Raw genomic sequence first — 25,167 nt, 5'->3', positions numbered from 1 at the left:
AGAGCAATAGAAGTGGTTAATATTTTAATATCAGTGTTCATTGATAGTTATACAACTGCATCATGCAATGCTCATCAGCAATTACATATATATATATTTATATATATATATATATATATATATATATATATATTTATATATATATATATATATATATATATATATATATAATTATACAAAAATATATAATACATGAAACAAACAAACAAGCAAACAAATACATTTGTAAAATAAATTAATTTGTATGCACTTGAAGGCAATATTATATATATTTTTTTATTTCTGCACATTTTTGTTTTTTTTTTCAAAAGATTTGTTTCAGTACAAAACTTGTTTGGTTGTATGATCAAATGATTTATGCTCTTTTTTTCCCCAGCCATATTTGATCATTTTGTAATAAATAAATAAATAAATAAATAAATAATAATAATAATAATAATAATAATAATAATAATAATAATAATAATAATAATAATAATTCTGAACAATTGTAATGCCCCTTACCATAACTAATAACACATATATTATGAATTATTATTGTTGATATGAAATGATAAATACAAACATACTTCATATATAGCCTTTTTTCATTTTCTGTAATGCTGAATTCATTCCTAAAAACCCCAAAACCCTGCTGAATCATTAGAATACTGTTTGCTGCAATATCACGGATCTACTTGCAGCCACACAAAGACAAATGATTTATATAAACATTCAAACATCCATATTACACTGGACTACTTTGTCTACCCATGCATCCTCACTGTCACTCAGCCTGATGCACATTTTCCACTCATCTCAACTGCAATCAATTTGGAATGTTATGTTAGGTAATTACATTCAATTCACTTAGAGTGTATTTAAAAAACCTCACAAATGGCTGGTGCTTCCACCTAGTGTGGTTGACATTACAGTATATGTAGTATACGTTATAGCAAGAATAAGTGTTCTGAGGCTAAAAGACCTGGTAGCACAAAAACTGTGCCTGGAAAAGTTAGAATAGAAAGAGTAGTAAAAAGAGAGAGAGAGAGAGAGAGAGAGAGAGAGAGAGAGAGAGAGAGAGAGAGAGAGAGAGAGAGAGAGAGAGAGAGAGAGAGAGAAGGGGAGCTGACAGCGTTTGAATTTACTCAGCTGCTATTGAGTTCACAAGCAAGAGGAAAAAAAGCAAACTTGATTTCAACAGCACTAAAAATCATTAGGAAATGGGAGCAGCAGCAATATATCAATATTCTTCACTCTGAGCATGACACATTGGTCATAATATACAAGAATATAATGATCATTAGGGCTTGAGTGATGGTGAATTAAAGGAGGAATAGGAAGAGGCACTGTTAGCTAGTAAAAGTCATGGAGAAATGGAATGCAGACAAGTTGTTTAATGATACTATTTAAAGAGAAGCGAATTCTTTAGTCATTGACTAAATGTAATAGTGCTGTCACTTCATGGATTCATTTGAATTAAAAAGAAGGATGTGATGGAAGAAGGATGTAACAAACTTTACATCCTTAGGAGTAAAGTTTACATCCTTAGGACATTACAGCTTAGGAGTTCTTCGATAGAGCATTACAAATGTACAAAACTGTAAATCAACAACAATAAATATCTATAATTTGTACTTTAACCTTTACTATATCCTGACACTTCCTATCAGCTTTTTTAAATCAAATTTACTTTACAATTACATAAAATATATTCCAAATATTACAAAAGTACTATTTTATATATATATATATATATATATACACACACACACACACTTATTTATATACTACACAATTATCCAGGCAATAATTAAAAAAATTAACATGCACAGTACCTGATCATTCACTCCTCTCCTCTGTATTTTCTTTCTCCCAGTCCCCTCCCCATCCGCCGGGTTAAAGATGAGACCCTCCTCGCAGAGATAAGGATGAGATAGTGCAGTGATAGATAGAGCTTCAGTGTTAGATTTCCTAAATGGGGGGAACAAAAAAAAAACAAGACGCCAGCATTAATGTTGTAACTGACAGACAAATGTTAAAAATAAAAGTATAAATTTCCTTTTGTCGTTCCATCAACATTAATATATGACGCAAGCTGTGATTAAATAATGATGACATCATTTGCTTCCATATCTATTCAGGGAAACATTTATAATGCACATGGGTTTGGCACCATTACAGAACAAACTTCTCCGGGCTAAATGACGAGACCTTTGTTGATGTTCAGAGGGTGTGTGTTTTAATTTGCAGCTTGATGGCACAGCAATTGCAGAGAATTTCTACTGACTTTACACTCTTTGTAGTATCATCATGCAGCATCGTTCATACAGAAACTCTTCTCATAGCCATGGTAAGCAAGGATGGCTTTGATGACTCGTGTGTATAATAATGAAAACAGTATCCTTTAGGCGATCCTAACTAAGGATGGTCCGTAATCTCTCCTCAGCCCTCCTGTTCCCAGTTCATCCATTACCCTGTTACGCCATTCGCCACTCATCCAACCTCCTTCCCACCCAACCCTCCAAAGCACTACTGCTCCTTGACCTCAGCTCAATTCAACTCTCTCATTATGCTATTAACACCAATTCAGTCATTTGGGCCATAAGGGTATGTGTGTTTATACGTATGCTGAGAGGTGGAGGCAATTACGGACGCACAGTACAGCTTTTTATTTTTTTTTTATTTTTTCCAGAGACTGCAATCAACCAATCAGCCTTCAAACGCAAGAGACTTAAAGCAAGCTGAGAGGTTGAAAGCCCCGGGAAACCTCACAGAGACCCTGGGAGCTCTGGGGTCAACTGCAATTTTCACTATTCACTTTGGAGGGAGGGAAGAGATGGCTGGCAGGGTGGGGAGGATGGAATGAATAGAGAGAGAGGGAGAATGGTCGGAGGAAAAGTTTTACTTTCTGCAAAACACCTCATAAGCTGTAAGCAGGGTGAAACAGTGTGCTTTCTAATTTTATCACTTTAGTGTTTGAAACTCCAAGTGTACTATACAGTACATTATAACACTCAGTCATGCAACCTGTTTTATACATTTTTTTCCCCAGTTTTATTTATTTGCAATTAAAAAAAAACTACTAGTCTGTAAATTCTTTTCACCTGCCAGAATTATATCTGGCTATCCTCATTTTTTTTTTTTTTACGTTCTGCTCTCTAATACCTCACAAAGACTCTTTGTTGTAATCATAAATAATAAGATAAGAATCCACACATTTATTTACAGAGCTAATTTTATTTATAGTACCGTATCTGCTTTGCCACCAGTATTCCTTTGGTGTGACTTGGAAAATTATATCATACAGTAGAATCATATTTTTTTAAGATAATATCCCAAACCACTCACGTTTCTTTCCCATAACACAGCTGCTAAGATTTAACCAACAGATCTTAAGTGGGAATGTTAGCAGAGCTGGTGGTTCAGTATAACTGTATCCACACATGATCACATTTAGAGCCATGTAAAGGTAAAAATTTGTCTCAAATTTCAACAGTGCATTCGAACATAAGTGCTTTAATTCATTAATTACACTTTAATTTAAGTCTAGTGCCTCTTGACTTCCTGTGTGACACAAACCTGAAATGCACCTCATCACCTTCAGGCATTTTCAAAAGTCTCCACAACAAACCTCCCCCTCCATCAGGCTTTTAACAAGCACCACATGAGGCCCCCCAAAGAAGCCCTCAAGCTCAAACAGCAAATTAGTCTGAGGACAAGAGGAACCTAGGACTTGAGATCTGATGTAATGGAGCACTGATGTGTATTTGGATAAATAAAAACAAAGGTGTGTTCATAAAGAATTTCAGTTGTTAGCTGGAACAATGTGTAACTCCAAAATTTTAATGTTCCAGAGTTTCCAACATTTAGAAAGATTTTATAAACAAATTATTAACTTCTTTGTAGAAAGACGTTAATAAACTAGTTAATGTTAGTGAACAATGTTCATTCACATTCCAGTTGATACAAAATGTTTATTACTTTCAAGGTTCACTTGAGCTAAGAGAACCTTAATATTAAACATTACCTAATAATTTCAGATAGAATTCATTAGGGATCGGAAACGAGTGTGCCCTGTTATGCTTCATTACATTCATTATTGTCTCGCTTTTTTATACATACTTTGTCATAAATGTCCTAAATGTGCTCAGTTCTCATAGCCTTATACGTAGCTTGCCACATGCACACACATGCACATATGTGCACAGATCCACACATCCTGGATTGTTCTGCAAACGATCACGGCTTAAGAGGCTAATTTCAGCCGATGGCTTACAGGTGGCAAGCACAAGGTGAGTTCTATCCATAAACGCACACAGACATACACACACACCAGACTGTAAGAGAAAAAAGCTTAAACCCAATAAGCAAAAGGGAACAATTTTTCAACGCCTTAATTAAACAAAAAAATAAAAAATTATCTATCATCGTCATTTCTACTTACATGGAAAATAAGACTGATAACAAAAATATTTTATTTCATTTAAGGATAGTGGTCACATGAAGCCATTAATTATCATGTAGTTGTTTGACTCCTTTTTAAACCTAATGATAACCGCAATCACGTAAACAACCCTGATCAGAAGTTTACATATCCTTGAATGTTTTACCGCATTATAAACACACAGGTGGACACACAGAGGTTTAAACAGCTATCAAAGGGACGTTTCCACACCTGTGACTCATTGTAATTGTAATTAATGTCTGTGCATAAATAGACAGCGAGTTTCTCAGCTTATGAGGTGATGCACTGACTTGGCTGGATACTGCACCATGGACTGCCAGTGGACAAATAAACTGCTAATGGAGCTGTGTAATAAGGTAGTTGAACTTTATAAAGCAGTAAAAGGATATAAAAAGATATCTAAACACTTGAAAATGCCAGTCATAACTGATCAAACTCTGATAAAGAGGTGGGAAATAAGAGGTTCTGTTGATACTTAAGCCATTGTCAGGTAGACCAAAAAAGATTTCACCCAATACTGACAGAAAATTAACCAACAAACAACTTTGAGAGAATTGCAGGCTGCTCTGGAAAAAAAAAGTAGTTTTGTTTCAAGGAGCACAATAAGGAGGAACTTGAACACAAATGACCTGCATGGCCAAGCTGCCAGGAGTAAGCCGTTACTGCTCCCATGCACAAAAAGACCCGTCTTCAGTACACCAGACAGAACCTTGACAGGCCTCACAGCTTCTGGAGCAGAGTCATTTAGAGTGATGAAACCAAAATTTAACTTTATAGTCACAACCATAAATGATGTGTTTGGAGAGGAGGCAACAAGGTCTAGGGTAAAAAGTACACCATCCCCACTAAAGCGTGGTGGTGGATCTCATGTTGTGGTTCTGTGTAAGCAGCAGTGGTACAGGAAAGTTAGTAAAACTTGATGGCAAGATGAATGCAGCATGTTTTCAGAAAGCACTGGCAGACAATTTGCATTCTACAGCACAAAAGCTGCACATGGGATGCCTTCGGATGTTCCAACATGACAGTGATCCAAAGCACAAGTCAAGTATGACCCTCCAATGGCTACAGCAAAAAAAACTGAAGATTCTGAAATGTCCATCACAGTCTCTTGACCTAAATATCAATGAGCCACTTTGTTAAGATCTCAAACCTTCAGTTTGTGCAAGACAACCAAAACATTTACAGGAACTGGAGGCATTTTGCCAAGAAGAATGGCCAGCTATACCAGCTGAGAGAATTAAAAATTGCATGCACTATTATTACAAGAGACTTCATGCCATCATTTATACTAAAGGGGGCAATACATGATATAAGGAACTAAAGGTATGCAAACATTTCAACAGGGATTAGTTCTCTATTTTCTTTTTTGATATATTTTGTTTGATGATTGTGCCATTCTGTTATGCCTTACATATTAAATTGAGTCCTATAAGAAATAAACTAAATTAGTTTTGCCTTCTCACTCATGTTTTCTAAAGAAATGGTACACATCTTGCAAGTTTTCCCAAGGTATGCAAACTTTTGAGCAGAACTGTATGTGCATCTTTAGACAAGTCAAATATGTACACACACCCACAGATTCTCAAGCCTCTACACACATTTGCACCCACGCCATGCTCTCAACGAACAAACAGCTCTGCTTTTAAAACTTGCAATGGCACACACGTAAAGCAAGAATGTAAGTACAGTAAATCCCAACGTACACATGCTTCTGCTTCTCTCATTCTTTCAGTCTCTGTGCAGATTGAGCTATGGTTTGCTTTGAAGTCCTGTTCCAGGAGAAGGTCTATCAGGCTTGCAAATCATATGCAAGCACACACACACATGCACGCACACACACACACACACACACACACACACACACACACACACACACACACACACACACACACACACACACACACACACACACACACACTCATCAGAGGTAGAGTAAGACTTTGAAGTGGGTTTGTTATGCAAGCAATAAGGCGAAAGGTGTTCAGAGTGACTAACTGTTATTTCACTTTTTATTGTTTTTCTTTTTAATAGAAGCCAGGTCTGGCATGTTTGGACCTTTATATTTGAAGTTTCACCTTTGCAATGTGCCTGTAAAATGTGTTTGTTATGAACATAAATGTATGGCAAACATGTATTCAAAATAGTGAAAAAAAAGGCACAATAGACAAATAATTATGATCATCCTTTCCCTTTAAACCTGCAGCAATTCTCAAGTTTATCCAAACTCTCAGCCTTATCTATATCTTATCTATAACATCGCTGTATATACAATGTCTATCTATCTATCTATCTATCTATCTATCTATCTATCTATCTATCTATCTATCTATCTATCTATCTATCTATCTATCTATCTATCTATCTATCTATCTATCTATCTATCTATCTATCTATCCAGATGAAAACACACTCATTATTAATTCCCCCTTTGCTTTTTAAAGCCTTTATTTCTCACATAGATATTACAGCACAGTGAAATTCTTTCTTCACATATCCCAACTATGGAGGTTGAGGTCAGAGCACATGGTCAGCCATGACACAGCACATTATATTGACAGTAACTTGCTGCTTTATTTGATAGTAAAATGATTTTAAAAAAGTTTAAGGAAGCTTGGTTACTGCCTGTCTGGGGTTTCTGTACATCTTCTGCCCATGTCTGTGAGGGTTTCCTGCAGGTTCACTGTTTATCTCCCAACTTATGCCAGTAGATTTGCTTATTTACTCTGACCATGAAAATTAAATTACTTTAGGTAAGAGAATATTTGTACCCTATTTTAAACAAATAGCAATTGAGGTGTGCTTACTTCTTATGTTTCACAGTGTTTACAAAAACCTGAACCGAAGAAAACTTAAGTTTCACTCACACGTCGTATATGAGGGATATGCAATCAAATCTTTTATTTCTTTCTGACATGAGGCTTCAGATGTAGTTGCTGTATATATCAGCTTTCTGTACTTATCAAAACCAAAATAAAACATTTGTTTCTTTAGATTCATTTGTAGATAATCGTCTCTTAAAATGTCGTGTCAAAACTCCTCTCCTCAATATTAAAACACCAGGGTTATAAACATGGTGAGAGCTGCTTAAAAGTTTACACTGGTGTGGCTTGGCAGTGCTGGGCCTGGTGTGGTGGCAGTAAAAAGCAGTTGCAAGTAAATGGAGCCCACCATGAACGCACTTGTGTGGCACTCCGGGATACCGCAAGCTGGAGGAAGAACATGCCTGTGCACATTGCCATAGAGGTGAGAAGAAAGCGGCGAGAAAAAGAGAAATCTGCAAATTTGAACATGAGCCAACTCATCTCTCAGCAGTTTAAGAGAGAAAGACCAAGGAAGAGATACAGACAGGACAGCCGAGGTAGAGAGAAATGGGAAAGCCCACTTTTCCTGAGCTGGTGTAGTCACACACGCGTGCGAGAGGGTTTGACGAGCGGGTGTATGATCGGTCTGGCTAATTGCATGTCTATGTTGTCTCATCTGTCAAGCTTGTTCAATTACACATAATCCCTGTGCTGACATACACTATCCCCTCAACCAACCATGCACACCATGTAGGCCATGTACACACACACACACACACACACACACACACACACACACACACACACACACACACACACACACACACACACACACACACACAAATAAGATTTTCTTTTCAATTTTAGTTAATTCATTTCTTTTTTTAATCTATATGAAATATGCAAAGAAGTGAATTTCTCTGTGCTGCAATTTATACAGTATGTGACAAAATGGCTTCTTCTAATCAGTGCTGTAATGTAACAAAGTACAAATACTTCGTTACTGTACATAAGTAGAAATTTCTCGTATCTGTACTTTACTTCGCTATTTAATTTTATGTCAGCTTTCTCCTTTACTCCACTACATTTCTTAGATAAAATGTATACTTTTACTCCGCTATATTTCCACTAAGCATCTTCGTTACTCGTTATTACAAAATAAAATCAGAAGAAATGTGTGCGACTGCAATAAGGGAGGTTTGGCGAATCACTGCTCCTAGATTGCATTACGCAGCTCAGCACGCTCTATTTCAGCGTAATGTTGCCAAAGGAGCAGTGGCGGAGCCAGAGGGGTGTCCGGGTGTCATCTGATTGGCCACCCCAGGTGCCACCCTGAATTTTTATTTGATAGCATTAGAAGTTTGATGAAGATTAACATCTCATTTCACCTATCAAAAGAAGTCTTCGTTTGATGTTTGGTTGCGGCGCCGCTCAACATTTCAAATCCATCAATCAATGACAAGAAAGAGTTGAGAGGTAGAGAAGAATACTGTAACAGTCTAATACTAAAACATCAAATTTCGGTAAGTTTTGAGATTAAACATCAGGATTTAGTTTTCCAGAAAAATATTTTGAAAATTAAGTCACTATATAAATTGACGTTAGACGCTATTAACAGATTAATCAGACAAGAGAGATCGGTTCGTTTCCCAGTTTAGCCATAATATACATACTGTAATATACCTAAAGTTGCCTTGGCCACCCCATGTATAAAACTCTAGTTCCGCCACTACAAAGGAGGAGGAAGCACAACTGAAACTGCCATGGAAACACCTACTGGAGGACCTCCCGTTATCGTAGACGACCACCCCGACAATAGTGGTGAACTCAGTGAACAGGGTGAAGTAGATAACGTTATACACCCGTGGCCGTATTTGCAAGAAATGTTTCTGTACATTGGAATGAAAGATTCTTCCTACCGGATGAAGTGCCTCTTATGCCTACCGAAAATCACTGAAATTTTACTTTTTACTTTTAATTCAATTACGTAAGTACATTAAATATCAGAAAATTACTTTTGATACGTAAGTACAGTAAATATCAGATACTTTAAGACTTTTACTTGAGTAATATTCTAAAAGGTAACTTTCACTTCTACCAAAGTCTTTTTCTAGTACGTTACTTGTACTTTTACTCAAGCATTGCTTTCTAGTACTTTATACAACACTGCTTCTAATCTATCTATCTATCTATCGATGGATGGATAGATAGATAGATAGATAGATAGATAGATAGATAGATAGATAGATAGATAGATAGATAGATAGATAGATAGATAGATAGATAGATAGATAGATAGATAGATAAAATATGTCTTCTTGAAGGTCACACTAAAATCATAGATGAATTCTGCAAAACACAAGAACTGCAACACCTAATACAAACAAATTCAAGTTCTCAGTTACAATTATTTACTTTTTTCATTGAAATGCTGATTATCACTTTTGAGTGACACATTGGTTACAAAACTGGAAACAACCCTTGGCCGATGGCAGCAGTGGAAATTTGGGTCTTGCCCACCCAATCGAAGTAAATTTTTTTCTTTATTTTAGCCTAAGGGAAAAATAACAGAAAATACCAGCATGATTCCTGATTGGGTGGGCAGCCTACAGCTAATGGACACTGATCTGTCTGCAGCAGCCTCACTCAAAGCCCTGCCCCAACAGCACAGGATAGTTTTTCACCACTCGCCTCATGCGACTGTCAGTTCGACACTCTTACAGGCTCTAGCTGTTTTTTTCTTTTTTTTTTCTTTTATCTACTTTTCTCAATTTGTGATTGCAGTGCAGCAGTTAAAGAAAGCTCATAATTTGACAGAGATTAGATTTTATTATGTTTAATTGACTGTTGTTACAACTTTCGTATTGTGCTCTGTACCTTTTTTAAGCACATAAAGTAATACTACTGCTGCCTGTTTCTCTGTTGCTAGCACATCCGAGGACACAGTACAGCTAATTCCAGTTTACCCTTCACAAGCACTGCTCCTCCCCATTCCTCATCAAGTGCCCCAAAGCAAACCTATTGTATCTCTCGGCTATTTCAGCCCCACACATGCATCAGGCTACAGGCATTGTGACATGTGCAGAAACAACATGGGAAACACTTATGTCAAGAGCATCCTTAGTGTAGTTAAGTTTGTGTGTGTGAATGAGTTAGAGCTATGTGGAATTTTGAAAATGTTGGTTATGGGGAGAAATTGATTAGGTGTTGGGGCCACTATCACTGATTGCCCACCTATTATATGTACAAGCCCACCTTAATATAATTGGCTGGAACTGGCCAATTATAACACAATTCAATTAGGTTCAATTCATTGATAGGAGCAAAGTTCTAATACAGTAGATGTTTATTAAGAAACTAATCACACTGGCCAATGCTCAGAGAAGGTGCAGTGACCAGGCCAGTTTTTTATGCCACATTTGGGCTACTTTAATACTCTGTTACTACTAAGGCATTGGAATGAAATCTAATACATTTTAGCATACATGTAACATGTATGTGTCAAGGATGCCAAGAACGTTTTCTACTGTAAGATATTGTATATGGAAAAGACTGGGAGAGGGAAAAGGGGATTATGGAGTACAGAATATCTGTATATGATAAATGCGTGTGTACCACATTGACTGTCTTCCATGCAAAGACTGAGAAACAAAAGAACAATGTTTCTCCCTTTTCTAATGCCAAAATATTTTGGCCTAATATCAGGTATTCTGTGTGGTTTTTGAGATGTACTTGTGCTGGAAAATTTGCGGAAACCTGGCATCCCTGGTTAATGGTGACAGGAAACACACCTGCTCTATTGAATACAGTCGGTACAAAATGAGGCTGTACTGTATGCTGTCGACTCTCAACTGCTTATTATGTGGTAACTCTAAAAATGCACTAGATGGTAGCGTGTAGAATAAATCATGTGGGTTTTTTCTTACTTTGTTTGTGGCTATGCCATTATGTCACCCTGCTTCAAACAATACTATTGTCTACATAAATATTTTTTTTTAAATTTCCTTTAAATATTATTAATATTTGTTAATAATATAATAGTTGTTAATGGATTACTTTTAATTAGAATTTACTTTCTTAATTCAACTTTGTATGTTATTTTAATATTTATTTAAAGAATTGGAAAAATTTGTATTCTCTTTGGTGAACATACACATTACTTGATCATACAAAGACACTGAAATGTGCGTCTTTGTGTGTGTGTGTAATAGAGAGGGAGAGAGAGAGAGAGAGAGAGAGAGAGAGAGAGAGAGAGAGAGAGAGAGAGATAGACAGACAGACAGACAGATAGACAGACAGACAGACAGAAACACACACACTGTATAATATGTCATTTGTCTTTGAGGGAATAATACACATAAACAAAAGTCATTTGAGCTTTCAAAAGTAGGCTGGCTTGGAGCTGAAAGAAAGGATTTTTTAAAACACTGACAAAACATTTATGCTCTCGGCCTTCTCTCACTTTTTTCTCATTGTTCTCATCTATCACTCATGGGCTCGCTGGAAATAAGCTGTTTTTTTCCAGCAAAGTTGCAGCAAGAATTATGGTTAATTGGCCACAGAAACAATAAAAAGTAATGTAACAATATAAAGTAAATGCTAATGTTGTCACACACAGGAAAAACTGCTGTTGGCTCCTGACCTACAGTAGGACACACACACACACACACACACACACACACACACACACACACACACACACACACACACAGCTGATATGCTATTGGATCATTTGGATTGACTCAGAAGTTGGCAGGCTTATACTAAGCCACTGTAGAGTATGGACTTACATCACTGATTAGAATTTGGAGCCGTCCTCCAACTGTACAGTGCCATGCTGATAATGAAACATGGCAGCTACCGACTGCTGATTAATACTAGATGGCAACTGTAAAAAGAGTGCGTACTCGTAAACGTATTGGCTTCGCTGTAGTACATACCTCATACATTTGTCTGGCCTGCGTGTGTGTTAGTATATCATGGTGGGGTCCGGCGTATGTCAGATATTCCTTTCATCACAAGCATAGGAATGAATATCTTACAGTTTTGGCCTTGTGGAGACATTTAGAAAAACAACAACATTTAGGTGTTAGATTTAGGTGTTGTCATAGCAGTTATTTCCTACATTAATAATCATCTCAGCGAAAGGATTGCAACCTTTTGCCCAGAAACTCTGGCACTTTTATTTTGTAACATAATTAAAAAAGCCAAAATGCCTTTTTTAATAATGACTAATCGTAAGATAAAACTAGGCACGGGAAAGGCATGTGAGGTAGGAAAAGGAAGTCTGCTGATAGAAGGGTATACTAGGGATTATGTAGGCAAACCTGACTGGTCATGTAGCAGCTCTTTGCTGCTGATTTTCCCTATTATGGATTACTTTCTTTTTTCTTCTTTCTTCTCTTTCTTCTCCTTCTTCTTCTTCTTCTTCTTCTTCTTCTTCTAATAATAATAATAATAATAATAATAATAATAATAATAATAATAATAATAATAATAATAATAATAATAACAATAAGAGAAGGAATTCAAAGAAGAAGATGAAGAAGAAGACGAACATATGTATTTATTTTACATATTTCTTTAGTTATTGCTTTTGGTATGCAATTACTGTGATTTAAAATTTGTGTGTGTGACTGAAACACAAGATGTCTGAAGCTTTGTGTGCACACACACCACTTTAATGGCTCGGAAAGGAAATGTGACGACGTGATTACGCACCAGGAAATACATACTGTATAAGGGCATCTACGTCCCATTAGTCCAACTTCTTTGTCTTTATGAAGCGCTCTGTGTATGTTTGTGTCGATTTTCTGTCCTGTCTGTCTAGTTCAGGGAAAAAAGTTCATCCATGACCAAGCTTTATTATGGAGGATGGCACGCTGCATATGAGAGCGATTTACATCCCAGGTCAAGTAAATCGGGATGCAGACTTCATGTCCAGGACGGTGCTGAGGCCTGGAGTGCTGCCTTTCCTCTGGCCTTTACCTGCAAACCGTGAACCTGTTCTCGGGGCCTCCTTGGGTAAATACCCTCTAGTCTCTGGTCTGCTTGTTGAGGCCTTCATTCCTCTCTGTGGTCATGGAGGGGGCTGATGGAAGCACTCTTTGAGCCCATGGAGACAGATTCTAAGAAGTTTCTGTCCCTGAAGATGGCTCTGCCGGTCACCCCCCGCCTGCCTAGAACTTGTCCTGGCATGGGTGAAAAATGTCCCCAAGGTGCCCAGGATGGCCGGTTGTTTGGTCATCCTACAGGCCTACTGTCCTCTGCCCAGAGTCAGTTTAACAGTAGAGGCTGCATTTCTTTGCCCTCCTTCCTACAGTATGTCTGCTTTGGGAGCCGGAACAGGGGTGACCCATTCTCCAAACAGCGCCTGGCACACTGTAGTAGTAGTAGTAGAAGAGGCCATTACTCAGGCCTATGAGGCGTGCAGTGTTGCTTCACCTCTAGGCATCCGCTCCACTAAGGATATCGCCTTGTTCATTGCCATGGACAGGCAGTTTTGTCCTCTCCACACACCTTTATCTGGTTCTAGAACCTGGACCTGCACCCCGCTCCAGGGAACCCAGTTCCTGCAGGGCTATTGATGTTCTGTTCTATGTCCACTGATGCTCTCTCACATCCTCTAGCACAGTCATTGACCAGTGTGTGGTGGCGTGGGTACTGACATTCGCATGGCTTTAGCCATGAAGCAGTGTCAAGCTGCTTCCTTCAGACAACTCAAAGCATTATCGACCTATAGATCAAATTCTAAAAAGTAATGGCACTCATTTCACTTTACACATTTTTTGAATTATAGAACTGTTTTAAAATAAAAAAGCTCATTACTCTCCAAAATTGTGGGATTATCAGATTTTTGTATACCAAACATCTCTGTTTGATCTGAGCTTGATACTGTATATAAGACCCATTCTTACAGGACAGCATTACAAAAAATCAAGTTTCCCAGTGAGCAAGAAGACCGTCCCAGTGGCATGAAAACATTTCTTGAGGTAAAATAAGGAAAGAGAAAAAGCAGAGATGAGTCATTGATATAAATTTCATGACAAATTAGTGCATGAGTGTGTGACAGAATTGTGTGACAGTTTCACAACACAACACGACAGATTTGTGTGGGATTCATTTTTATCCCTGCCTTAAAAATAATTACAGTTATTATTTTGTTTCTTGTTCATGATATTTGATTAAAAAAATTTAATTTAATAGAGCACCTTAAATTAGGCAGTTACTAATAATAAATGAATGAGCACAAGATTAATATCTGACCCAGTACACACACACACGCATGCACGCACGCACGTACACACACACACACACACACACACACACACACACACACACACACACACACACACACACACACACACACACACACACACACACACACACACACTTTAGTGCTTAGAGTACATTATCTTATATATTTACATTCAGTTACTGTATACCCCAGGTGATTGTAGAATAGAATTAGATTGAATAATTTTTTTATTACAGCCACAGATCTTGATCTCTAGGCGAGGTGATTCCATAATTACTGTTTACATAATGTTTACATTGCATTTATACACGTTTTCTTGTTTATAATGCACACACACCACTAATGATTGTCTTCTGTTTCCTCTTCCTTCTTGCACTATTTCTTGTTTATACATTTGTGTCTTGTGTATATCATGTTTAAATGATGTCAGGGGAAGCAGGAGGAGTCACAGAGTCTGAACTTGATTGTATTTCCATGGCAATAATTATTATGCACGTGGGATAATTATGCATATTATTATTACTACTACAAAAATAGGAGATTGCATTACATATGTTGTTTCGATTGGATTTTGACATTTTTTTTTATTATGTCCTGCTTATCACGTACAAAGCTGATCTTCTAGTTCATCACTTGTGCTCTGCAGATTTAGACTGGCATGACTTTCACATTATAGCATTTAGGTTTTGGGTATTCCATCTGTGTCTCCTCTTTTTTTTCTCAGTGTTAGCAGTCTCTCATCAGTAACTAAGGAGTTCCTCCTCTTTACCTCTTTCTAAATCTATAATCTCTACCTGTTTTTATTTTCATCACAATTTACTGCTATCCAACTGCTCTTTATGCCTTGTTGTATAACGTGTTTATCTGAAGATTAGCATTTCCTGACAATTATTTGTTTTTGAATTGTATATAATGTTTGTATGAGATTGATAATTGCTTAGTTGTCAAAAATGTCTTCTTTTTAACTTGTTGCATATTATTCTTATGATGTATGTGATTATTTGCTTAATTGTTGTAAAATATGTTGTTATTGTCCTTCTGCTGTTCCCTGTTCAGGGTCGTCACAGCGAGTCATCCATCATATTTGATGGATGCAGATATTTGTTTTTTGGCACAGATTTTATGCCGGATGTCCCTCCTGATGTAAATTTTATCGAGGCTTGGGACCAGAAAAGGAAGTTGGCTGCGTTGATTCCCTGCCTGGAAATTGAACCCAGGCTGTGGGTATTTGTATAGTGTGGTTGTTTGTTTATTTTTTGTGTATCATATTTTTATGGTGCAGTTTATTTGTTAATTTGTTGCATATGATGATTGTATGCTGTGGTTATTTGTTGCATACAGTATGATGTTTGTACAATGAGCTTATTTGTTTATTTTTTGTATAAGATGTTTGTGTAGTGTGGTTATTTTGTTTATTTGTTGCATATGATGTTTGTATGGCATGATTATTTGTTTATATGTTATATATGATATTTGAATTGTGCAGCTAGATTCTTTGTTATATTATTTGTTGTATATATGCATTTGTGTGATTTTGTTTATTTTATGTATATAATAAAAGAAGATTCTTAGTATTCAATTATTTTTGTTATATTAAACTTTAAAGAGTATTTGTTTATTTGTCAAATCAGATGTTTGTGTTTGCATGCAATGATTTTTGATATATTTGTTGTAAAAGATGCTTATTTTAAACTTGATGGAAAATATATAATTACATTTTTATAAATGTTCTCATTCTTTTTCATCTTTTTCCAAAACTATGCTAAACACATTTAGCATGTGAATGGAAGAACAGCATTTTCCCCTAATACCAATTAAAAAAGAATGTATTGTCTAACACAAGAAATAAAAAAAAAAGGTAATTAAGCATATCAAAGCTTCATCTGAGTTAATAAAGAATAAAGAACAAGCGACTAGTAAATGACTCCAAACTACAAACATCATTTTGGAAATGAGAAATTAAAAAAAACACATATTTAACTTTTGCTTTTTTTGGTTTTGGTTAATTTGCATTAAAAAGTATACAGGGCCAATTACAATGCTTCAGGGAGCTACTGTATGTGTTTTGTTTGTGTGTGTGTGTGTGTGTGTGTATGTGTGTGTGTGTGTGTGTGTGTGTGTGTGTGTGTGTGTGTGTGTGTGTGTGTGTGTGTGTGTGTGTGTGTGTGTGTGTGTGTGTGTGTGTGTGTGGCCTGGCTTGGGGGCAAATATTGAACGAAAGAATATGTGACATGTTTAATCTTCTGGGGAATATTTTAATAGCAAACTGCCATTTACACTTACATTTAAAATAATGTACTACTACTACTACTACTACTACTACTACTACTAATAATAATAATAATAATAATAATAATAATAATAATAATAATAATAATAATAATAATAATAATAATAATAATAATGGGAAGCAGAAGAAGGAGAAGAAGATGAAGTAGAAGAAAAAAAAACCAACTCCACCCCAACCACCAAAAGCCAAATGATGATGTTAAAGTTGTAGTAGGTGTAGGCATTATATATAATAAAACACAAGTAGAACTAAAGCGTGTGCGTGTGTGTGTGTGTGTGTGTGTGTGTGTGTGTGTGTGTGTGTGTGTGTGTGTGTGTGTGTGTGTGTGTGTGTGTGTGTGTGTGTGTGTGTGTGTGTGTGTGTGTGTGTGTGTGTGTGTGTGTGTTTGTGTGTGTGTGTGTGTGTGTGTGTGTGTGTGTGTGTGTGTGTGTGTGTGTGTGTGTGTGTGTGTGTGTGTGTGTGTGTGTGTGAATGTTCATGTAAATTTACAGGCGGAGAAAAAACAGACCATTTATTGGCCAGGCAGCGAGCTGAATGTGGCTTTTTTGAACAAACTTTAACAAGTATGTGAAAGCCAGATGCAGGCATGGGAGTCTGAATTAAAATGCTAGAGCTTGATGTGTGACAGAAAATACTGCGGCCCTAAGGGGCTGTCTGGGAATACACACACACACACACACACACACACACACACACACACACACACACACACACACACACCACAAACACACACACACACACACACACACACACACACACACACACACACACACACACACACACACACACACACACACACACACACACACACACACACACACACACAAACAAAAAGAACCAGAACTCTTCTATAAAACAGTAGGACCAGGTTGTCCTTGAAGGGTAAAAAGGTATTGAATACTGAGTGCTAACAGTCATGAACATTTGCTTTGGGTTTATACATAGAAGCTGTTCATGCACTGGGAACCATTCACACACTTACCCGCACACTCATTCACACCTAGGACCAGTTTAGGGTCACCAATCTACCTAATAATAAACACTTTCTCAAACAATTTGAAGGTAAATGCTTTCAACTGAACTAAAGTGTCAAGTTACAATGCATTATAACATACTGCAATGGATCCTAATGGTTAAGGTGTTTGGCTACCAATTGGAAGGCTGTGAATTTGAAGTCCTAGGTCCATCCAGCTACTACTACTGGGCTTCTGAGCAAGGCCCCCAAAAATGTAAAGATTTGACAAGGCTTAACAAAGATTTGATCAAAAATGTATTCAGAAAAAGAAAGCTATTGAAACCCATTTAGTGACAGTCAGTAGCAACAACAGTTTGATGTAATGTTTCAAATAAAATAAAAAACATAATTTATACAAATAAATTTAATTCAAGTGTAACCGAATACTTAAGGATATACAATATGTATTTCCTTACTTACAAAGTAATTTTGTGACTATAAAAATGAACCCAAAATCGAGCCAACTCTGCAATATTCAGTGGAGTTTGCAATTTTTAAAACTTACCGCAGATTTTCTGCAGATTTCATCATCATCATTATCATCATCATCTCCATCCCATAATCATAACAACTCATCACAATATTCAAACAAAGCCCTATTTGATTCACATACAATAAACATAAATACAGCTATCATAGAAGACAATTGTAGGTCTTCACTTTAGTTTAAAAGAAGATTCCTGTGTTTTTCATAAAAAAGAAAACATTTGAAAAAATGCTGCAGAAAAATCAAACATTATCATATGTATGTAGTCATGTGTATGTATGTACAGTAGGCAAGGCATTAAATTCCACATAGCACTGTTATTAGCCAAGCTAAATAACTGACAATTTAGATGCTCAAACCAAATGACTAAATATTACTGAATTGTTCAAGTGTTGTTCAAATTAATGACCTCTACCCTTAAACGCATTAGTTACATGCTTCAAGATTCTGTTTGTGTCAATCCTGTGAGAAGTTACACTCAGTTGTATGCCTCTCTGATATCATTGGGGAACTAGAACAATTACAAGGACAGTTAATAGGAGGAAAATTTTCATTGTTCCCAAATACTGTATCTGTTAGCTTCTTACAGAACACAGCAAAAGATTTTTTCAAAGACACCTAATGTCTTGTTAGCGAGAGATCTAATGTAGAATTAATAGAGTTAACAAACATTGTACTTAAAGTTCATTATGTTCTTACACACAAATTTTATCGCTGCAAGTTTCCATACAAGCTGCACAATGAAGCTGAAAGGTAATTTTTCTTCCTCCTCGTTGCTGGTAGTAATAATGTCAGTAGTATCAGTAGGGAGCATTCCAAATAAGATTTCTTGCCTAATAAAATTAAACATTCTAGACGGTGTTTATACGTTTGTATATAAAATTCAGTAGTGTGTATATGCATTGTATCATATGTGATAAAGGAAAAGCAGTGTGTTCTCTTTACCCTCTACTGTCATTATTCCCATGGTCGTCAGTGCACCAAGTCATTCCATATTTGCATAAACCTTCCTCAGATTTGTCAAACCACTGTAAGTGCAACTTGGTCTCTGGTCGTCGCAAGTCACTGGATCTATGAACTTAGCTTTAAGGGGTGTGGCTGGTAATCAGTTTAACTTGGATAGTTAATGACATACACAATATGGAAGTTGAAGCTTTGGTGCCTGATCTTTTGTACATACTGTATATTTTATATTGTACACATGAGGAGCTGAGATAAAAATAGATAAAATAGACAGGCTAAAGCACTAAAATGCCACTGCATTACTCACTTGAGGAGCTAGGGCTATATCCCTCCACACCACTATCAGCAAGAAGTTGAATGATTTTGTGGGTAATGTAGGAAGCCAATGACCAAAATGAAAACAGACCAGATTTAAACTAAAAATTAAAAATGAAATCTGGGATAAGTTTAACAGTGTGAATTTTTTCCACAAAACTATTACCGGTGAAGACAAGTAATTTTTTGTCATGATAGCTGTACTCATGTTTTATGAACAAGAATCAGAAGACTTTTCGAGGACACTCAATGACCCTTTGCATAAAAACTGAAGTACCCCTGAATATGCGGTTAACTTATATATCGCAAAACCCCGATATCCTGGAGGGATTGTTGGATGCCACGTTAATAACAGATGAAAGCTGGGTGGAATTTTCCTTGTAGTGGTAATCATACATAGATTTAAGTACTCGTTTTAGCTTGCCTAACTATAAATCCTCATCTCTCTAGAGAATATAAAATCTGATACTACAGTATGATTTGCTTAAGTGAAAGGAATCTGATTCTGGGTTTTCTGTACTCATACTGAAAATGTGAAATTCAATACTGAAAAATCCAGCTGTTCTAGTCATATCTCTACGTACATATCTCCCAGCAGTTCTTCATGAACCAATCTGACATTTTACACTGGAAACTGATTTATGTCACAGATTACCGTTAAATCCCACTTATCTTTCCTTCAGCCATATCTGTACACTACTATTCACTGCTACAATAAGAACATGCAGAGCAGATGTGTAGTGTACACATCTAGAAGATTACCATAGCACAATTTAGTAGGAAATTGAATTATTTCAACTTTACACCCGTTCATCAGTACAAATTATTACAGAAATAAGTTAGAGAAAATTTTCTTCAAATGGATCAAAAAGAGTCAGTGTCCCAAAAATGCTTGTTAATTGCCTGGAATAGATGTTTATTTAGACGTGTTTCTATTCGATTTGTCAAGTGCCTCAAAAGAAGAGATGATAGAGAAGGGAATAAATCAGGCATCCCGTTACAGGGGCCCAATTTAAAACGTCTGTTCATTTGTTTGTATATAACTTAGCCACACCCTATCCTGCATGTAGACCATGTACAAGGAATTTAAGTCCTGGGACAGGAAAGAAAGGAGACAGTGTGTGGAAAGAAAAGGAGAGAAAGACAGACAAGACAAGCTATAATAACAGGAAATGGACAAAGAGATGGCTAAGTGAGAAACCCTGCCAGGAAATAATGCAAACAAATAAATACAGAAATAATTTCAATTTAGTAAATGAAAAGAAGAGAGAGAGAGAGAGAGAGAGAGAGAGAGAGAGAGAGAGAGAGAGAGAGAGAGAGAGAGAGAGAGAGAGAGAGAGAGAGAGAGGGGAGATGAAAAAGAGTGTCCACTCTTTTGAGATATATGATACGAGGCAAAAGTTAATCACCAGGTTTGCAGATATGTGAATTATACCAAGTCTGTAATTTGGAGGCGAATTATGCCTTGAACTTTTGTCCTCATGAGTGGCAGTTTTTGAGTACTTATGTTTTTCCCCTTCAATTTGAGACATTTTCATATTTTTTTTTTTAACAATTAAAAAGCACCTAAATTAAATAAAAACACCAATTGTGACAAAGATTATATATATATATATATATATATATATATATATATATATATATATATATATATATATATATATATATATATAATTCATCCAAGCAAATGTTTTGCTTATTTCTTAAAATAAGCTTATTATTTTTTTATTGAAGTTTTCAACTGCATAACACCATGAAAAACAAGAAAAAAAAAACCTGGAGTTTTCCAGATGATGTTTGCGTCCTACACAAATGAAACAGCAATCAAAGTAATGCATGCCAATAAAACAGCATTTTATTACATACATTGGGTTTAAATTCAGAGCTTTAACTGTTTTTGTGTATGTACTGCAAGCCCAGAACATTTTGTAACTGTTCTCTGTTTTTGATTTTTATCATCATCTATTTTCTTAGCAATTCCTTATTGGTTTATTGCCTTATTGGTTACACCATTTGACCAAGGTATGACATTATAAATCACTCACTAGCATGTTAAGTTTGGTTCCAAAATATCTGTGTGTTAACTGGATTGCTTAGCAAATTATATCCAACTTCCAGAGCCTAAGAAACTGATGTTAAATCCTAATAAGGAGCTAAAGCAGAGGACACATGGGACAAAAAGTCTGAGTAAGAGTCAGACAGAACAAAATAAGAGCCAGCTGTAAATGAACAAATAAACAACAGCATTGGTAATTACTGCATCCAATCAACAGCAATTCAGTGAGCTGATCATTTACAGTCCTTCTTCACGGCATCACAGTAAACTGGAACCTGGGTACTTTCTCACAATTTCTACTTACTAGTTTGTCTCCTTTCTACTGTTACACTAATGTGATTATTTTTTCTTTCCCAGCAGTTAAATACTCCCTCCCTTTTGATTTTCTATTTGTTTTTTCTTGTCACTGTTCTCTTTATGTATTCAACCTGAATTTAAATTGTTTAAAAATCGTTTTACTATTGAATTCTCATTCTGTCTCTCACACACTCTAATCAGTCTGACCTACATAGCATTGCCTACCACCATGTGTTAGTTGCAAGTGCTACATTCTTGTCCTATCTCACATGAAGCAAAACATCCTGAAGAAATAGAATGACAAGCGAGAGAAATACGTTTATACTTCCATGCCCCCGTATTTTTTAGCAAGAAACTGCGATTTCAAAATCAGAGGTTATTGCACCATTAAATGCCTGCATGTAGACAACCCAAACACATGGTGGAACCAAGCAGGATATCCTTCTTCTTTCTCCTTCTTGTTTCTTGTTACAGCAGATTCCTAATGCATGATGTCTCTATTCTGTAGGCCTTCACTGTTTGTCTTTACACCACAGGTTCTGGTGCTTTGGGTCACATTCGCACTGTTTGTGTAAAAGAACTGTTAAAAGTGGTCTATTTGTTTGTGCTACTGTGTAGAAATAATGTTGAATTAAAGCCTACAATGCTCATTTGTGTCTAACTCAACTTAAGTGAACACTGAAGGTGTTAATTCAATAGTGGAGCTTTTGCTGTGTGTCTCCAGATCTTAAGTTGGCTGCGATCCGGTAAGATGAGGAGAGGCGAGCATGGACACTAATCCTCTGCTGAATGTCGTCTTACAAGTGCAGCTTTTACACGAAAGCTAGATAAAAGACGCCATGACCATGCCTGAGACTCACACATACACCACACACACATACATATACATATACTTGTAAAAAAAAATCCCTTCATCCATCATACAATGCTAAAGCAGAAAATTCACTTAAGAATAAGTCGCTAAGAAAAGAAGAAGAAGAAGAAAAAAAAGCTCTGGGAATGATCAAGCTTTTAGCTAACCCTCCTAGCCACCCTTACTCTGTTACATTAGCCAAACGCATGCTAATCTAAAGAGACAGCACCACAGACAGGGGGCTCAACTCCCACACATCATAACATACTTCCCCCTCTTTAGCACGTGCTATTGACAGGCCTGCACAAACCCCAGCTCAAAACACCATAGCTGAAATTGTAACAGCAGTATCACATAATTCAATAATCGTCTTGTGCTAATGGCTACTCTTAGTGCTGTGGATGTGTGTTTGTTATGTCTACTCTTTAAAATAGAAAATTCAGCCGACCAGCCCATAGCAGTGGTTGTGTGGTTACTGTGTGCATTACTTATTGTAAATCTTTAAAAATTTAATTTATTCTGTAGCACAATAGAATTAAGCGAATTTTGATACTGATCTCTCTTTGTTTTTTTTTGTTTTTTTTTAACTTTTCTCACAGGTGTCAATGGGGCTTCCGTTTCTCCTTGGGTGGGTTGGGATAATAGGTTAAAAAAAAATGAAGCCGAAAACGGAAAGAGAGATGAAAGCTCCTGCTGGTTTTAATGCTTTATCTGATTTCAGTGTATTAAACTGTAGAGAGGGTTCAGCTATCCAAGGCTGATCAGTGAATGTGGGATAGAAAGAAAATACTGGAATGTGTCTAAATCGTCTAACAAAAAAAAAAAAAAAAAAAAAAAAGGCAAATGTTATTTTTCTACTTTTCTGCTTCCTCCAGTGTCAATCTTGATCAGAAATGTTTAAATACTGTTAGGCAGGTTTATACTGTGACTTATCTAAGGTGGAGGGTGCGTCTGGGAGAGATTCTGTTTAATGTCACCACATAGGTTAAAACAGCACGAGAATACATGTCTGTGTATGTGTGCGTGTGTGCATGTGTGTGTGTGTGTGTGTGTGTGTGTGTGTGTGTGTGTGTGTGTGTGATACACAATATATCCAAACTGTCTATTTTTTAACTATGAACTTACTGTGAAGTTGTACATGTTTAGCATTATTATAGTTATCCTGTAGCTATTAAATTATGCAGTCTTTTAAATTAGATGCATTTAAAATAAAGCATAATAGGAATAAATCCATAGATCAATAAAATAAAGAAAGAAAAATCTTGTACTGTTCATTTTAATGCCAAGTGTTACTACTTGAAAAGTACTAGAATAAACAGCATTCAAATGCTCTGTATATTATAAAAAAATGATAGAGATTTACATATAGAAAGGTTCATAGGTACAAAAGCCACTATAGCTGATTCAAAGCCTGTATGGTAGCAATCATCCAGGACACCTCTACATCATAATGCTAGGGCATCATTTGACATGAAATGTACAGACTATGTATTAAACAGGGAAACGTGTACATGTTACAGCAGACTATATTGCTTACTCTTCCCAGAATAAGTGAATCTTATGGAATGGGTTCATGCAAAAATGATTGATAGTAAAATGTTTTTGTGATGAGCACTTCTCAGATGGGAAGCCCAAGGAACACGCATCACCATCACCAAACTTACCACCAGCATATTTCACAACCAAGAACAAGAAGAACAGGATCGCTGAAAATCTTTGTAGTGTTTGGCATGACAGGTTATGGAGAATTTTAAGTATCCAAAAAGAGACCTATGGCACCAAACACACCAGAAATGCCCACCAGTTGAGCAGGATATGGTTATAAACATTACAAAGCAAACAAAGCAACATATTTATAACTCTTATACTCTTTATAACTCTTATAGCTCTTTTTACTCCTCAAACTGCACCTTGCTCCCTCAGATCTACCAGCACTGCTCGACTGGTTCCACCATCGCTCAGGCTAAGAGGTAGGTATACAGCAAGACACTTTACTGTTCTGGCAGCAAGGTGGGGAACTTTCCATAGATGTACGAACAGCTGAGTCAAGACTTACCTCTTCAAGAAATATTTGAACTAGTACTTTTCCCTTGTTTGTTATGTGTAAACCCCCCCCCCCCCAAAAAAAAAACAAAAAACAAAACAAAACAAAACAAAAAAACAAAAAACGAACAAACAACAAAAAATTACATTTTACGTTTACGTATCCTAGGTTGATGTTATTCTAAAATCTGTGAACTAGTGAATCAGTGTTAAAGTATTCATTAATAGAGACTTAAAAACACTTTTGTACATCGCTCTGGAAAAGGGCGTCTGCCAAATGCAGTAAATGTAAATTTAAAAAAATAAATAAAAAGCTAGCAAACAGATTAGGAATTCTCAGGC

At 36.4% G+C, this 25,167-nt stretch overlaps 1 protein-coding gene across 3 annotated transcripts in view; it reads right to left on the bottom strand.

Moving 5' to 3' along the window:
• Positions 1-25,167, bottom strand: part of LOC113655954 (ERC protein 2) — a 197,390-nt gene that overhangs the window by 21,200 nt on the left and 151,023 nt on the right. For all 3 annotated transcript variants that reach the window (XM_027166833.2, XM_047822836.1, XM_027166834.2), the window contains one exon: positions 1,818-1,953. The gene's annotated coding sequence lies outside the window, so the exon portion shown is untranslated. The remainder of the gene's footprint in view (positions 1-1,817; positions 1,954-25,167) is intronic.

The sequence above is a fragment of the Tachysurus fulvidraco genome, chromosome 14 (assembly GCF_022655615.1).
Source record: "Tachysurus fulvidraco isolate hzauxx_2018 chromosome 14, HZAU_PFXX_2.0, whole genome shotgun sequence".
Taxonomy (NCBI): domain Eukaryota; kingdom Metazoa; phylum Chordata; class Actinopteri; order Siluriformes; family Bagridae; genus Tachysurus; species Tachysurus fulvidraco.
The sequence above is the reverse complement of the archived record's forward strand: the minus strand, read 5'-3'. Positions and strand labels throughout refer to the sequence as shown.